This window comes from Geotrypetes seraphini, chromosome 4 (genome assembly GCF_902459505.1).
Source record: "Geotrypetes seraphini chromosome 4, aGeoSer1.1, whole genome shotgun sequence".
Lineage (NCBI taxonomy): Eukaryota > Metazoa > Chordata > Amphibia > Gymnophiona > Dermophiidae > Geotrypetes > Geotrypetes seraphini.
The window spans coordinates 321,930,497-321,948,600 of NC_047087.1; the positions used below are offsets into that span (position 1 = coordinate 321,930,497).

General features: G+C 44.7%; 1 protein-coding gene across 8 annotated transcripts in view; it reads left to right on the forward strand.

The window, feature by feature from the left end:
• The first annotated feature begins 5,281 nt into the window (after positions 1 to 5,281).
• The window catches only part of TACC2 (transforming acidic coiled-coil containing protein 2), a 206,163-nt gene continuing 193,340 nt past the window's right edge, over positions 5,282 to 18,104 (forward strand). For 4 of the 8 annotated variants that reach the window (XM_033943059.1, XM_033943064.1, XM_033943063.1 and 1 more), the window contains exon 1: positions 5,292 to 5,474. The gene's annotated coding sequence lies outside the window, so the exon portion shown is untranslated. Of the gene's footprint in view, positions 5,475 to 18,104 lie in introns of all 8 variants that reach the window. The other 4 variants (XM_033943068.1, XM_033943065.1, XM_033943061.1 and 1 more) reach the window with 4 other exon arrangements.

Below are 18,104 nucleotides of genomic sequence, written 5' to 3' on the forward strand. Positions count from 1 at the left end.
ATTCAAGAATTAAAATGGCTATTAATGAAATTCATCAATTTTTCATTCATTTAAACAAGAGCTCTATTTTCATTTACAATTCATGAACCAGGACATCTCAAAAACTAGTAATCATAACAAAAATGCAGTTTCTTGCACTGTCTGCCATGAATTTGAACTTAAATGGACAATTTATTCAAAGAGCTGGAACAAAGTGAAAACTGAAAAGCTACTGAAAATCAAAGCACAGTACAGAAAAGCATGAGATTTTAACAACAAACTGACAAAATAAGACAGTTCATCAACAGTTTTGGAATTGGGAGCCTTTGCTACAATAAACAAAAGTCTTCAAGTGAACAAAACTCACTTGAGAGGAGAACTAGTTAAAAGATACTTCTTACAACTATAAATTATTGCAAGATACTGAAGTCGTCTGCACGGAATTTTTGTTCCATACTTTCAAGTTCAAGTCTGATAAAGCTATTACGGTACTGTTCTCATGCTGTTGACTCCAAAGTGGTTTCATCACTATAGTAACATAGTAAATGACGGCAATAAAGACCCGAATTGTCCATCCAGTCTGCCCAAACATACACACTCTTTAAATTAATGATTTAATATAAATTGTTCTTTTTCTTAGATATTTCTGGCCCAGAAACCCAGAGCTCTGCCCGGCACTATGCTTAGGCTCCATCTACTGAAATCTCCATCAAAGCTCACTTCAGCCCATCTAAACCATCCCAGCCGTCAAAGGTTTATGTATCCTCTCTAGCTTTGAGCTGCTGGTACTCCAAGCCTTCAGCCCCTCCCTATGTGTATATATCCTGTCACGTGCCTTAGAAGGGAAGAGGCCTGGGGCAGTGCTCGTTGCTGCTCTGCGGCAGAAGAAAGCCAATCCCAGGTGAAGAGCCTGACGGATTGGGAGGGAAGGGGGCTGGGGCAGTGCCAATTTTTGGGAAAGCCATGGCCCCTATGCCCCCCCCTCCCCTGTTCTGTGCCTATGGTGGAGACCTATCAAGTAGAGCTAAAGGTCAAAGACATCTCTGAAAAGAAAGCATTTTAGGTTGCTATTAAAATCTATCCAGGAAGTGTTCTCTTAAGTGGTTGGGAAGGGAGGTTTACCTTTGTGGTTCTGTGACTGAAAAGATGTATTGCCGGCGTCTATTAATCATAATACAGTACCTACATAGCAAAATTTGTACAACAATTAAGATAATGATAGGTTGGATAAGGACATTGACGACATGATCAGCAGTAGGCGAATACCCAAAGAAAAGTTCCCAAACCAAGACATGAGCATCTCATATCAAATTTCAGCAGTTTGTGCAATCTGTCCATTCTCAAAAGTGATCGTATGATTCACTTCTATGGAGGTTGCCTTAAGTTTATTGTTTATTAAAAACTTCTGTACCACTACTAATGACTGGGGAGTCAATTCAGAGCGGATGGAGTCCTGTAAAGTTCAGCTTATGAATTATCTCATGCCCCATGCCAAGAGGGAGTGGATGCTCAGCATATGAAATAAAAAGTCTGGCATGTCCATAGAGCCATTGGTTACCAGAGGCGTGAAATAGGTTGTCCCATTAATGGTGGTGGAGATCAGTGGTGTATGGCTACACCAGGTATTGTTCAGTAAATAGTTTGAACTGTATAGCAAAGTGGATGTCATGTATCCGGGGATCCAGAGCAAAGGAAACATTTTGTGGAAAGAATAGATGAAACCAAAAATGTCCAGCTCCGACATAATGTAAAATGTGTGAGGAAGTAAGTAAGTAGGAGAGCTTGGAAGCCTCTGAAAACTGATGAGGTTCACACTTGAAATGAGAAGGTGTCTGCTCACACAGAGAGATCCATTGGCTTGAATGAAGTCCAGTTATCATCCAGCGGCAGTGCCCATGTCAGGTGATCCAAAGGATAGATGTGCTTGTTATCAAACTGCACACCAGTAACCGTGTGGTGTCCTGACCATGGGATCAAAGTACAGATCGGAACCAATCAAATTCAGGTCATTTAGCTCTAGCTATCTGGACAAGGACTAGTGGCCAGTGGCCTAATTTAGCCATGATCAGAATGTCCTGTAAGATAGTACTTGAGCACAGGCCAAAGCCCAGGAAATATTCTTGACCTAAAATGTTTCTTTTTCTCTGGATTCCCGGGTAAATGACATTCGCCTTCCTAAGAACACTTTTCAATACAGTTCAAACTACTTGTGTCAGCACGCAGTAATCTAATGCTGGCACTTATTTTGTACGTGGGGCAATGGGAGTCACAAGAAGCTGAAGTGGGAATTGAATCTGGTTCTCAGAAAGGAAGTGACATCACCAGTCAAGATGGGAGCTTAAGAGTAGAACTCCGATCGAAACCCTTATAATTTCCATATGGCACCTACGTACAGAGCGATTTTCACGATAGAAATATTTAAATACCTACGTAATGTAGATGCACACGAGTCGAGTCTGTTTCAATTGAAAGGAAACTCTGCGATGAGAGGGCATAGGATGAAGTTAAGAGGTGATAGATTCCAGAGTAATCTGAGGAAATACCATTTTACAGAAAGGGTGGTAGATGCATGGAACAGTCTTCTGGAAGAGGAGGTGGAGACAGAGACTGTGTCTGAATTCAAGAGGGCCTGGGATAGGCACGTGGGATCTCTCGGAGAGAGAAAGAGAGAATGGTTACTGCGGATGGGCAGACTGGATGGGCCATTTGGCCTTTATCTGCCATCAGGTTTCTATATTCAAGAGGGCCTGGGATAGGCACGTGGGATCTCTCGGAGAGAGAAAGAGAGAATGGTTCCTGCGGATGGGCAGACTGGATGGGCCATTTGGCCTTTATCTGCCATCAGGTTTCTATGTTTCTATATTGAAGAGGGCCTGGGATAGGCAGGTGGGATCTCTCGGAGAGAGAAAGAGAGAATGGTTACTGCGGATGGGCAGACTGGATGGGCCATTTGGCCTTTATCTGCCATCGTGTTTCTATTTGCCCAGATTCTGGTGCTTGTGGGCCCATACACCGATGATTCTGAAAAAATTTTGAATAGTGAGAGTGCGGTCTTGCCCGCTGGTGAGAAATCTGTGCCAGACGCCACATGGTGCGAGACTGCTGGAGGAGGACCAGAGATGGCAGATTGTGGGCAGGATGCACGCTGAGATTTTTGCAGTGGAACCATTGACCAAGGCAGACATGCAAAAGTATCTGGTTCTCAGGCCACTGCACTAACCCATTAAGCCTTGGTAGGAGATTGGGACAAGTCAGAATGAAACACATCTTCTTACCAGATCAGTACCTAACTCAATACTTTAGACCAGGGGTGTCCAACCTTTTGGCTTCCCTGGGCTGCATTGGCTGAAAAAAATGTTTCTGGGGCTGCGCAAACGCTGCAGCAAGACAGAGGAGGGAGCCGGCAAGACAGTAAACACCCGGGGGCAGCAGAGGAAAACACTGCATCGCCCTCGACCAGGGCCACACAAAATACTTCACGGAGCTGCATGAGGCCCTTGGGCCGCAGATTGGACACCCCTGCTTTAGACCCATTTCCATGTTACAATTTGCCCTTCACTGAAGTTTTGAGTTCAATTGTAACACTGCTATTTATAATTGCAGCTGCTCATGCAGGCTGTCCTAAGACCTCCAGGAAGCCCAGTGTGGTTCCAGTGCTTTTTTGGGTTGTAACTGCCACTCAGCCCAATGCCTTCTCGGAAGCACAGTGTTGATATGGGCTACACATTAGAAACATGATGGCAGATAAAGACCAAATGGCCCATCCATTCTGCCCATCCGCACAATCCACTATCTCCTCCTCTCCCTAAGAGATCCCACTTGCCTGTCCCATGCTTTCTTGAAATCAGACAATCTTTGTCTCCACCACCTCTACTGGGAGACTATTCCATGCATCTACCACCCTTTTGGTAAAAAGTATTTCCTTATATTAATCCTGAACCTTTTGCCTCTTAACTTCATTCTATGACCCTCACTCTGGAGTTTCCTTTCAAATGAAAGAGACTCGACTCATATGCATTTACACCATGTAGGTATTTAAACATCTCTATCATATGTCCCTTCTCCCCCCTTTCCTCCAAAACAGTGTCCCGCAAACTTGGAAGTACGCAGATATCACTGTGATGACATCATGCGCATGCGTGACATCATCATGTCGATGTCCATGTGTGTGTGTGAAGGCCCTCCAGGCGGGCCCTGAGACACCAGTGGGGGGTGCCAGGAGGGAAGAGGGCCAGGGAGGATAAGTGCTGGCGCCCACTGATTGCCTACAGGACGTGCCTCTCGCCACAAGAGGCACATCCTGTAGACAGTCAGCTCGCGCCGGTGCCTCTCCTCCTCCCCAGTGTACCGCGGCACACAGTTTGAGACACACTGCTTCAAAGTATACAGGTTGAGATCTTTAAGTCTGTCCCCAGAAGTTCCTTTGGCTCAGGTCTCCATTGGTTACTTGACTCAGTCTTTGCCCCTTCAGTTTCCAACTGGTCCAGTGGTTAAGGTTTCAATCTCTGCCCGTGCCATCTTCTGATAGCTTGATGGCAAACCTAAGTTAGCGCTACCAGGCGCACTCAGTGCAGTACATCAACCAGGCAAAGGAGAACCCAGATACCATTCACGCACCCTCCAATCAGAGGCATCAAACGCAAAAAAAAAAAAAAGTGTGATGGCCTACTGGCCACGCAGGCAGCGAAACTAGACCATCAGACTACAAAACTTTCTGAAAAGAAATCAAAACCCTGCTATTCAAGAAATCCATCAAGACAAACTAACTCCGCAGGAAGCATTTCAATCCCCTGAAGTAACCCGTTCAACTCTGTAACTCTTCTGGAAATGTCCAGATAACCTCTTATGTAATCCGCCTTGAACCGCAATGGAATGGCGGAATAAAAGTCACTAATGCGATGGAATCACCCAAGAGACAGTTTATAATCTAATTATGACCAACAGGGCAAAAGGATGACTGCACCCAGAACCCTGGAATACAGATGGTGCAGTGACCCCCCCACCCCACCCCCGCCATTCCCTTCAAGGGTTTCAGGACGGCCTCTGCATTGGAAGTTGACTCCGGGAATCAAATCTAATCATGAGGTCCCATGCCAGGTTTATCAGTTGAGTGTTCGGTTCTGGTAGTGGCTTCTTTTTTAAAGTGCCTGGTGTCACATTCTGTCTCTTGAATGGAATCTGGGAGCTTCTGGTTACATCCAGGCATTGCCATGTTTGGCTCTTGCAAACAGTGACGAGGCAGGTTTTATAAATGGAACATATAAACAAACCCGGGAGGAGCAAGGATGAGCTTTGCCATGATCTGGCAGACTGTGTGATGTTTTGCTTCCAGCCCTCAGCTTCATGTGTCCCCACATGCCTGAGAGGTGCCGTCAAGCTCAGCTGATCCAGGTCCTCTCCTTCTCCCCGAATACTGACCAGACATCACAACTCTTTCTAAGGCAGGTAGTGGGAGAGCAGATGTAGCATCGAGGGTCCAGGTGTGAAGGCGAGAGGTATGATGCCTGTGTTGTACCTGCTTTGGAATGTGTATGAGAGAAGCTTGCACTGATGTCCTCCTTGCCTGGACTTTTCCTTCACTCTCCCCCCTCACCTGTCCCTTTCCATCTCCCTGGCCTCTTTGTCACACTGGGTGTTGTGTGGGGCTCAGGGGCTGCTTCTTTGCACTTCAGGGACACCAGCTTGCTCTTTCGTGTTCACACTGGATATGCGGTAAGGTGCTGGTTCCCCTCTGGCTGCTCTTAGGGTGTTTCAAGATAGAGCAGATCACTTTGCTGTGTATCAGATCTGACAAGTGAACTGGAGCTGTGAGGGACTGGAAGAGGCTCTTTCGCTGGTCTATTTTTAGCTTTTAGGGTCTGTCTGTGCTGACCCCACACTGTCATTTTAGCTTTCCCTAAACCTTGGAGATTCTTGCAGACAGATGAAGGGATCTAAGTCTTCAGGACTTTGCACTGTAGTGTGTCCAAGGAGGAATTTGCCTGATATATGTAACTTTTAAGGGACGATGTTGAAAGCAACCGTGGGGTTACGCATTACAGTGTGTGCTTATGAGCTAATGTATCATGCAGAGAGTCCGTTGCTTACTTCTGACACAGTCAATGCGAGGATTTCTCTGCTAGGGTCCAGGATGGCATAAAAGGTTTTGTGGAGAGGATTTCTTGTCAAATTTTCAAATTTCACTGCCGGTTTTGTCTTGTTTTGCAAGTGGGAGGCAGATGGAAAGTAACAAACATGCACATGTCAGGACGAAACCAAAAGTGAAAGAGCATATCGGCACTTTTTCTGCGCCTAGACAGGAGCCGTGCAAAAATATTACGAGGAAGCGATTTTGGCATGGCTTACGTTTAGGTGCAGAACAAGCACCGACATATGCTGACACCTTCAGATTTTCTTTGGACATGCACACATGAAGTCATACTTAGGCCCTGAACTTACCGTGCCTTTTAAACCAGTTCTAACCAATTTTGCGTCAAAGTAGACCTGCCCCATTATGCCCACACACTACCCCCGTCTCCTGATGCGATCTGCTTTTCAAAACCCAGAAAAAGTGCCCTCTAAAAAGAGAACATGTCTGGGTAACCCTAGTCAAAGTACTTTAGCTTCCGATACGCATAATGGCTCTGTGCCGACTTTTTCGTGCTTCGGAGCATCCTTCGATAATACTATGTAAACGTAGTACAACAAGGTCATTAATATTCAAATGAGCACTTGGGGAAAGACCCAGACATTTCCTGATGATGCACAAAATGAAGCACTGACCTTTAAAGCTTCAAAATTTCCAGCAGGTAGCAATGAACTGCATGTGTTAAAAGTGCATCTCAGGCACATGTCTTAAAGGAGCATCTTCATTAAAAGGTCATGCATTTGGGCTGCAAAAATCAGAGGGAACGGTACAATTTAGGGGGTGAAGAACTTATGTGCAGGACGGAAGAGTGGGACTTGGGTGTGATTGTATGTAATGATCTTAAGGTGGCCAAACAGGTTGAAAAGGTGACGGCAAAAGCTAGAAGGATGCTAGGATGCATAGGGAGAGGAAAAAGGAGGTATTGATGCCTCTGTAGAAGACTCTGGCGAGACCACATTTAGAATATTGCGTACAATTCTGGAGGCCGCACCTTCAAAAAGATATAAAAAGGATGGAATCGGTCCAGAGGAAGGTACTAAAATGGTGTGTGGTCTTCGTCATAAGGCGTATGGGGACAGACTTAAAGATCTCGATCTGTATACTTTGGAGGAAAGGTGGGAGAGGGGAGATATGACAAAGATGTTTAAATACCTACATGGCGTACATGCACATGAGTCGAGTCTCTTTCATTTGAAAGGAAGCTCTGGATGAAAGGGTATAGGATGAAGTTAAGAGGTGATAAGCTCCAAAGTAATCTGAGGAAATACTTTTTTATGGAAAGGGTGGTAGATGTATGGAACAGTCTCCCAGAAGAGGTGGTGGAGACAAAGACTGACTAAATTCAAAATGGCCTGGGATAGGAACTCTCAGAGACAGAAAGAGAGAATGGTTACTGCGGATGGGCAGACTGGATGGGCCATTTGGCCTTTATCTGCCATCAGGTTTCTATGTTTCTATATTCAAGAGGGCCTGGGATAGGCATGTGGGATCTCTGAGAGAGAAAGAGAGAATGGTTACTGCGGATGGGCAGACTGGATGGGCCATTTGGCCTTTATCTGCCATCAGGTTTCTATATTCAAGAGGGCCTGGGATAGGCATGTGGGATCTCTCGGAGAGAGAAAGAGAGAATGGTTACTGCGGATGGGCAGACTGGATGGGCCATTTGGCCTTTATCTGCCATCAGGTTTCTATGTTTCTATATTCAAGAGGGCCTGGGATAGGCACGTGGGATCTCTCGGAGAGAGAAAGAGAAAATGGTTACTGTGGATGGGCAGACTGGATGGGCCATTTGACCTTTATCTGCCGTCATGTTTCTATGTTTCTTAAAGCATATTCCAACAGGTCTGGGGCTGACGATTGCATGAGAGGTGGAAGTTAAAAAAAATACGGGTGAGGGGCAACATATATGTCCCACTGAAGCAATGTAGAAAAAAGCATTTGCGTGGTTTGCTGGTAGTTCTCGGCTGGGACCTATGGCTCTGCCCCAGTCCCAGCTAGCCCCAGCTTCAGGAAGCCCAACTCACACCCTGTTCTATCCAACTCATACCCCGTTAGAACATAAGAATATAAGAATTGGCGCTGCTGGGTCAGACCAGTGGTCCATCCTGTCCAGCAGTCCGCTCACGCAGCGGCCCTTAGGTCAAAGACCAGTGCTCTAAATGAGTCCAGCCTCACCTGCGTACATTTCAGTTTAGCAGGAACTTTTCCAACTTTGTATTGAAACCCTGGAGGGTGTTTTCACCTATAACAGATTCCGGAAGAGCATTCCAGTTTTCCATCACTCTCTTGGTGAAGAAGAACTTCCTTATATTTGTACGGAATCTATCCCCTTTCAACTTTAGAGAGTGCCCTCTCGTTCTCCCTAACTTGGAGAGGGTGAACAGTCTGTCTTTATCTACTAAGTCTATCCCTTTCAGTACCTTGAATGTTTCGATCATGTCCCCTCTCAATCTCCTCTGTTCAAGGGAGAAGAGGCCCAGTTTCTCTAATCTTTCGCAGTATGGCAACTCCTCCAGCCCCTTAACCATTTTAGTCGCTCTTCTCTGGACCCTTTCAAGTACTACCGTGTCCTTCTTCATATACGGCAATCAGTTCTGGACACAGTACTCCAGGTGAGGGCATACCATAGCCCGGTACAGCGACATGATAACCCTCTCCGATCTGTTTGTGATCCCCTTTTCAATCATTCCTAGCATTCTGTTCGCCCTTTTCGCCGCAGCCGCACATTGCACAGACGGCTTCATCGACTTCAGAACTCCCAAGTCTCTTTCCTGGGAGGTCTCTCCAAGTACTGCCCCGGACATCCTGTATTCGTGCGTGAGATTTTTGTTACCGACATGCATCACTTTACACTTATCTACGTTGAACCTCATTTGCCGTGTCAATGCCCATTTCTCAAGCTTGATTATGTCACGTTGCAGATCTTCACAATCCCCCTGCGTCTTCACTATTCTGAATAAATTCGTATCATCCACAAATTTAATCACCTCATTTGTCGTAGCACATCCAGATCGTTTATAAAGATGTTCTTCACTAACCTCTTTTTGTGATTGGAGCCACGCCAGGAGGGCATCTATGCATGTGTGTGATGTCACCATGTTGCATCTGTAGATAGAAACATAGAAACATAGAAAGATGATGGCAGAAAAGGGCCAAGGCCCATCAAGTCTGCCCACTATAGACCCTCCCCTTAAGATTAGCTAGTGTTTTGCCCTGACCCTCTTAGGGATCCCACATGGGCGTCCCATTTATTCTTAAAATCTGGCTCGCTGCTGGCCTCGATCACCTGCACTGGAAGCCCGTTCCACCGATCAATCACTCGCTCCGTGAAGAAATACTTCCTGGTGTCGCCGTGAAATTTTCCGCCCCTGAGTTTGAGCGGGTGCCCTCTTGTGGTTGAGGGGCCTCTAAGAAGGAAGATGTCATCTTCCACTTCTATACGTCCGGTGACGTATTTAAACGTCTCAATCATGTCTCCCCTCTCCCTGCGCTCCTCTAGAGTGTAGAGCTGCAAATTGTCTAGTCTTGCTTCGTACGGGAGACCTTTAAGCCCTGAGACCATTCTGGTGGCCATTCTTTGGATCGACTCGACCCTCTGCACGTCTTTGCGGTAGTGTGGCTTCCAGAATTGCACGCAGAATTGCACGCAGAATTGCACGCAGATGCGTAGATGCCCTGCCAAAGTGACCCCAAGCTCATAATTTTTCAAAACCCGGATAAAGTGCTAGGTTTTGAGAAGTCATCTGGACACGTCTGGGCAAATCCAGATGTCTGGTAACCCTATCTCTGCCCCTCCCTTCTGCGTATGGTATCAATGGACGCCCATGAAGTGCTCCATTAAAGCACGTCCGTGATTGACACACGCTTGTCTATGATGTTGCATTTCCTGGCTCATGTGCACATTTTTTCCCCTTCACATGATTCTGTCACTTGATCTAACGACTGATCTGATGGAATTTCTGTGAACCTCATTTGCAAATTTTTTTCATCTTTTTGAAATCAGAAAATTTATCGGCACTACAACAACCAACAGGATTTTTTTTAATTTTTTTAAATTCTTTATTGATTTTCAATTTGAGTACAAAGTGCAATAAATTTTACATACAATTAATGTCATGAACAGCACTACATTCGATGAAAGAATAAAACAAAATTTATTTCCCCCCCCCACCCTCCCTGGATGTGTGTGCAAATCAAATAGGATATAAAGGCATTATACAACTAATCAGAGTTAACAAAATTCATTAATAGTTTATTATGACCCAAAAGGAAAAATTTAGCTAGTCTCAGTTTTTCCAATTCTTTGCATGGCAATCCCTGTCATAATTATAAGGCGTCTGCTTTTATACCTGGCTAATGTCCCACAAATGATCACATCTTAGGACAACGGAATCGATGTTTCCAATATCCTATTAATTTGTCCCCATATTGATTTCCAAAAATTGAGTATCAAGGGACAATAAAACAAGTGATCCAGTGTCCCCACTTCAAGATGACAAATGGCAGCATCTTTCGACTTTGAACTGTCCGACTTTTGCAAACGAACTGGGGTCCAAAAAATTCTATGTAACAAAAAGAACCAGGTTTGTCTCATAGATGCTGACGCCAACAGGATTTTAACGATGAATTCAGAACATGGGGGTCTTACTGCGAGACCTTGTGCGCAAGTGACTGGTACCCTTCCCCCATATTTGCTGCAGGTTTTCTGCATATAAAATTTGCAGAGAATTAGTTTCCAAGTGGTTAAGACAGCTAGTTCAAAAAGCAAAGTGCAGGGGAATGTACGCGGTGCAGGAATTTATTCCATAAAATCAATAAAAAGCAGAAAAGAATAAGTGACATAGATAAAATAAATACAATAATGATATCCAAAAACTGGTCCCCAACATGGTCTATGTTTTGAAAACCACTTCTTCCTCTGGGATGTTGGTATCAAAAAACTAGATTGGGTTCAATAAACAAAATCGAACTGAACAGGCCTAAAAATCTCCTGTCTAAGGCGCTGCACTAAGGAACACAAAGGGCCTTAACGCGTGGAATAGCATTCGCTAAAAACGCTAGCGCAACTTCGTGAAAGGAGCCCAAAGTGCTAAGACAGCTAACAGGTGAGTTTTCCAGAGCCACCATGAGAAGGTGGTGAGACGGAACTTCTCAGGCAGTACAGGGAGTGCTAGTGCCCCTGCTCCAGGGCTCGTACACCACTTTGCTTAAATCCTGTGGGGCAAATATTCAACCCATCCCAAGAGACAGTAGCTGCATAAAACCAAAGTCCATTGCGTCAGCTCAGTATCAGCCATAACTGAACTGGCTAGTTTGCAGCTGAAATTTCTCTTAAATCTAGTCAGGCTTATCCTTAATGGACCCAAAATTATACGTAGCAACCTGGGAATGACTAAATGCTGCTGAAAACACCATCAGCTTACTTTTTGATTGGCCAAATGCACCATCAAGTGGATCCAGGCTACTAGATTTAGCCTCTCAAAGGGATGCAATTTTCAGCTTCGGAGAGATCAAAGCACTTCATTTCTTAAATGGGCAGCTAGATAGGGGGAAACAACTGTAATCAGGGGTACACAATAATGTGTTCCGCATTAGGATGGGATTTTGGAGTCCTTGATACCTGCCCAGAACTTAGAATATAAATTTGATAAATCAAATCTCAGCTTAGTATGAGGATTGCAGGAATACAGTGGGACTCTTTTGAGAGGGCGTGAGCATCTATTGAGCAAAGAAAATGCCTCAACGCCCCATTTCAAAAAGGCTATAGCAGAACTAGAAAAGGTAGAAAAACAATCAAAATGATAAAGAGGAAGGAAGGATTCATCTCTAAGGTTAGGGCTCTTCAGCATGGAGAAGGAACGGCAGGGGGGGGGAGGGGGAATAACAAAGTAGTTGAGTAGATGTGAATCACTTGTTTACTCTTTCCAAGAACACTAGGACTAGGGAGCAAGTAATGTAGTTATTAAGTAGTTGATTTAAAACAAGCCAGAGAAAATATTTCTTCACTCAACACGTAATTAAACTCAGGAATTCGTTGCTAGAGAACGTGGTAAGAGCAGTTAGTGTAGCAGGGTTTAAAAAAACAAAAAAACAAAACAGTTTAGACAAGTTCCTACAAGAACTGACAATAAGCTATTCTTAAGGTGCACCTGGAAAATTCTTCCTGGAATAAGCAACCCGAAAATGATGTTATTCTTTTGGGATCCTGCCAGGTACTTGTGCCCTGGATTGGCCACTGCTGGAAACAGGATACTGGGTTGGGTCTAAGGTCCTCTCAAGGAGCATCACCATCTGTACCCTCAACAATTGCATGATGTAACAACGCCTGTGAGGCTTCTCAGAAGTTAGCCCCAGCCGCCCACCCCCCCCCCCCCCAACACACACACACACACACACTCTCTCTCTAGAGGGGATACACTGAATTCAAGATTACCTCCACTTTAGGATGAAAATAAAAGCCTGGCTCTTTCTCCAAGCCTTTGATACCCCTCTGTCTCCACCTGTGGTCCAACCAGTTCTACTTTTCTTACAATACAACTTAAAATCTTTTACACTGCCTTTCCCCCCCAAACTGGATTAACATGGTTTATAATAAAAGAGGACTAGATAATGGTGCAACACCCTGAGGTTGTGGGTTCAAACCCAGGCTGCTCCCTCTGACCCTGGGCAAATCACTTCATCCTCCATTGCCACTAGGTAGAGTGTGAAGCCACCAGGACAGATAAGGAAAATGCTTGAAGTACTTGAATGTGAACCACTATTTCCTATGTAACAGCAAATTTTAGGAAAACAATGTACATATAATTTGTCTTCAATTCAGCCCCACATCTATTGTCATATCCATGTTATCTCTGTATATGTCTGAACTGCCTGTTAAGATGTTTCATGTGCGTTGTCCTGATGCTGTTTGCCAGACCAGGCTCGCCATTCTGTCTCACCGTTTCACGTTTGACCATATTATGTTTTACCATGATTTGTTAGCCACATTTTGCCATCTTGTCTAAGTTTTTACCATACTATGTCTGAAAACGCATCAGCGTGGTTGGTGCTGCGGCCTAGGCACCCTGAGGCCCACGCTGCTCTTTGTGACCCTGGGCATAGGGGTCAGACTTAACGATCTCAATGTGTATACTTTGGAGGAAAGGCAGGAGAGGAGAGATATGTTACAGATGTTTAAATGCACATGAGGCAAGACTATTGAAATTGAAAGGAAGCTCTGGAGTGAGAGGGCATAGTCATAGATTCAGAAGTAACGTCAACAAGACTTTTTCACGGAAAGGGTTATAATTGCTTGGAATGGCCTCCCAGTGGAGCTTGATGACATGGTTAGGCTGTATCTAATGTGTTGCTTATTCAGTTATTTCATTTGTATTGTGTTGACATCATATCAGACCTATGTTCTATGATTGTTCATTTGTACCCTGTCAACATTTCTCATATTTCTGTTGTGCGAATAATCCATTGGATTTGATTTGCCTATCTGCAAGTTTACCTCACTGATTGTATTTGGTCATTTGACTGTGTATGCATGTATTGGTCAGATGTCTGGGAATGAAGGAGTTGCCTAGCGGTTGGTGCAGTAGGTTGTAATTCTGGGGAACTGGGTTCAAATCCCAGCACAGCTCTGTGTGACCCTGGGCCAGCCTCTCCACTGGCCCATGTACAAAACTTTAAGTTATGAGGCCACTAAGGACAGAGGAAGTATCTCTGTGCAATATGTCCAATACTGCACAATAGAAATTATTAGTAGTCGTATGTCTGCTCAATTGTAAAATTATCCACTTAACAACTGGTTTCTTAAGGGGATGAGATTTGAGAAACCACTTTTGTACCTGGGGCAGTGGAGGGTAAAGTGACTTGCTCAGAGTTAAGGAGCTGCCCCGTTTCTCACGCCTCAATGAATGGGCCCCCCCCAGTGTCTTGCTGAGGAATTAGACGCTCAGTGTAAGTTTAGATGCTTTCTAAATCCTTCAGTGGAAAAATATTTCTGTTCACGGGAGTCTGAAAGCTGAGCCAGCTTATGAGGCGTTTAAGACGCAGGCTGGAGGTTATAAATATACCCCGAGTGACACTTGCTGCCTCTCCAGGCTGTGACCTGAGACTGCTTTCTGTGATGAGTGACCAGAACTCAATGCTTATCCCTATGGTTACGGCCACATAACCCAGGCCTGGCCTTTCCTCATTGCTTGCATGGTGGTGTCCTTCTCTTTTTCTTTCTTTCATTCTTTTTTCTATCCCATCAGCCCAAAAGAGCTCAGAACGGGTTACAGATTAAACATACATAAAATACAGGTAATGGGTTACAACTTGAGGGATCATTTATATACTGCAAGACCGTGATGTTCTATGTGGTTTACAATCATTTAAAAAATGACAATTAAAAGAAGTTGAATAGAACTAAAACACTACAATGATCTAAATAAAGATTTTTCTAATTAGCTGCCTAAATATTTTGTCTTTAAATGTCTCCTAAATTCCCCCTAAGTATGCCAAGATTTTCCTGTTTTGCTCTTGATGTTCACTTGCTCTGCTTTGCTTCTCACACACTTATAGCCCAACTGGTTTACATTCAGGTACTCAGCTGTTTCTCCCTATCTTTCCCAGTGGGTTCACAATCTGACCAGTGTTCAGTTACTTACCCGAGGTCACAAGGAGCAGCTCTGGCCTTGAGCCTACAACCCCTGGACTACATCTCCCAGCATGCAGTGGAGGACAACCAGGACTACAGCAGTGTCTCTGGGTTAATCTGGCTTACGTGGGAAGAACGGAGGTTGCGGTTAATGATCAGAGTAGCAGGCTCAGCAGCCCCTGTCCTCAGGTGCAAAATTGGATCATAAGCCCTCTGGCAACAGGAAAAAAACCTACTGTACTTAACCTGTCTGAGAACATGATTTATTCAGGGATGAATTCTGTATGTTTCTAAAGCAGCTCAATGGTTGTTGTAGCAGATGCCAGGGCAACTCAGACACACATTTGGTTCCCTTCTGAGCCAGTCACATTTCTTTTCTAAAGTGATAATAATGTCCATGATCTCTCCAACTTCCCACCTGCTAATCCTACCCTGAAAAGAGATCTCCGCTGAACCCAGTTCTCCTCTAGAGCCAGGGTTGGAAGTGGGTCATATGTGAGAATGTGATGAGGTCAAGGTGAGGGTTTAAGTCATGTCTCTGGCTGGGATCTGTGAGGAAAGTCCCAGAGGATTGTTGCTTGGTGGTCTGAGGACCTGGTCTCTTCCTGCAGCCCCACATTTTCCCAGCAACTGCAGATACGCCTGGGCTGCTGGATTTCTCCCAGTTCACTTGTGTTTTGAGTATAAATATAGAGCATGTTTCCAGTGCCGAAACTGGATCAGGCACGTAGTGATTATAGGGAACTCGCTAGTCCCCTCGCCTTTTAACTGTGGCTCCTGAAGGCCCTGGAAGGAGTGAGTCACACAGTCCATGTGACATCATATGACCTGGGGCGCTTTGTATATAAGGACCTCTCTGGTATCTTCCTTTAGCTCTCTATAAAAGAAGGCCAGTAACAGGAGGGGAAATTTCTCTTCTCACAAGGCTTATGGGGGGGGGGGGGGGGAGATTCAGTAAATCTCCAGGTTCACCTCATTGATTGTATTTATGTTTCTGTTTCGTCATTTACTATCATCATACTGTAAGTTTTATGTTATACTTTCTTTGCTGTACGTCACTCTCTTCACAAAGGCCGAATAAAAAAGTCTTTAGCAATTCACACTCAGCAAACCGCACTGGCAAGACAATTTTACATGTGTTGCCAAAGTTCTAGTAAAAAGGTCTGATCACGAAGCAGAAAAGGATATGTTTTGCACAAGAACTCATGTCTGTGGGGAGAGGTGCAAGCAAGCTCCATCTCCTGTCCCCAAGTTTTGCTCAAGGCCTTCTCTACTGTCCTAAATCAATCATCGCTGCACTCTTTTTCCCTGGAAAAAAATCAGCTAATCCTAGCATTCACTGCCTTCCAATGAGCTGGATTCCAGCACAATCTCTGCTCTGCAAGTGGAGGAGGAAAATGGAAAGTTAACCAGGCCTAAATTCTGAAAAATATTCAGACACATTAGCCATCCTTCAGGCCTTGAGACAGATAATTTACACACTTGTAGCATGCCTAGCCTCCTGAATCCATTAAACTTTTGGGCCCTAGACACTTGCCTAGATTCCCTACATGCAAACCGGGCATGCTTTCCCTACTTGTGCACGGTTCCAGCTTTGCCACAAACTGCGCAGCGTCAGGTAAATCCTGCTTTAATCTCAACTGTCAATGAACGATCTCCCTGCCCCCCTTTTCAGAGCATGAATGTCTGCTACCAAGCCGTGTACCCTAGAGATGGCTGGGAGGGCTATACCCTTCTCCCTGCGTATTTGCGGTTTCGATTATTCGCGGTTTTTGGTATGCTTGCTCCTCCCCCCAATTACGTCACTGAAATCGCTGATTCACAACTTTTACTAAGAAAATTGCTGATTCCCAGCATTTCTAGATAAAATGATGAAGCAGAAGAGCCAGAGTCACTTGCTCTCCACCCCCCTCGTCTCTTCGTCATCCTCCTACACCTGTACTGCATACTGAAGATCCACTTCCACTGCCTGAGGAGGGACCTGAGCACTGCACGCACTACATGTACTGGACGATGAGGAGGAAGAGATAATTACCGTACAGTACTCTATACAGTACAATACCAGTTCATTCATGTTTAATGTTCAGCACAGCACTGTGTTATTCAAAACTTGCAACAAATGTTTTCAACTTAAACCGCAAATCTCGTATTTTTTGTTATTTGCGATTTCTCCTTATTCGCTATGGTTTTTAATTAAAAAAATGCGAATAACATATGAAAAGTTATTTGCGGTTTTTCGGTATTCGCGCTCTTGATATTCCCCTATCACCATGAATACGGAGGGAGAAGGGTAATTTTTATGCTTTCTAACCCAAAGGATGCTGGATAGAAATTGTACATAAGGGGTCAAGAATGTCTGTCTGATAACTTGACAGACTGGGATCATATTTGCAAAGATCTTTTGAGTTAAAGGGATGGGACTTGATATATTACCTTTCAGTGTGTTGTCTGCTTTTGTGCCTGGGGCAATGAAGTGTTCAGTGAATTGTCCAGACTCACAAGGATCTGCAGTTGGAATTGAACTCACAACCTCAGGGTGTTGAGGCAGCTCTTCTAACCACTAGGTCACTCCAGATCAAAGTAGGTGTTGTGGAGAAATTAACTCCCCCCCCCCAAATAAAAAAAAATATGACCCCGTGGGAGAAAAAGTTCCAGACTCTGCAGAGCAGACATTTACAAAGAGTGAAATAATCACAGTTAAGTAACTGCTCTGTCAAATTGCCTCTCCTTCTCTACTCTCCAGTTCACCTCCTTCCCCACACACAAATACACTAATCTTAGCCATAGCACAGACACACCCAGGCAGAGGCAGCTGGGACAGGACTGAAAATCCAATTGTTTGATGAGGCATGCTTTGCCATTCCTTTGGTGTAAATTTTCCTGTGAAAATTAGTGACTGGACTCTATAGATTTCTATGAATTTACTACTGGCTCCTCTGTTTTCAACCGCCTAATGGGCTAAAGCATGGCCATAATTCATCCCTTCGTTTCTGACACTGCCATCTGGGTTGTTTAGTAGCCACTCTGTTCTAATGCTTTTCCTTCTGTCCTTCAGGTCAGACACACATGCACAGAGGTAATGCAGAGAAATAGAAATCCACACCCGGGCCTCGAAAGCATTCCATGAGTTCCACTCATCTTGCTTTCTCTACTGTTTCCTCAGAGGAACTCAGAACGGTAGACATGAATTTATTCAGCCACTCGAGCATTTTCCCTGTCTTGGGTTCATCATCTCTCTAATGTTCCTGGGGCAATGGGGGGATTAAGTGACTTACCCAGGGTCACAAGGAGCAGCGTGGGATTTGAACCCACAACCTCAGGGTGCTGAGGCTGTCATTGTAACCACTGCATCACACTCTCCTGCTGCAC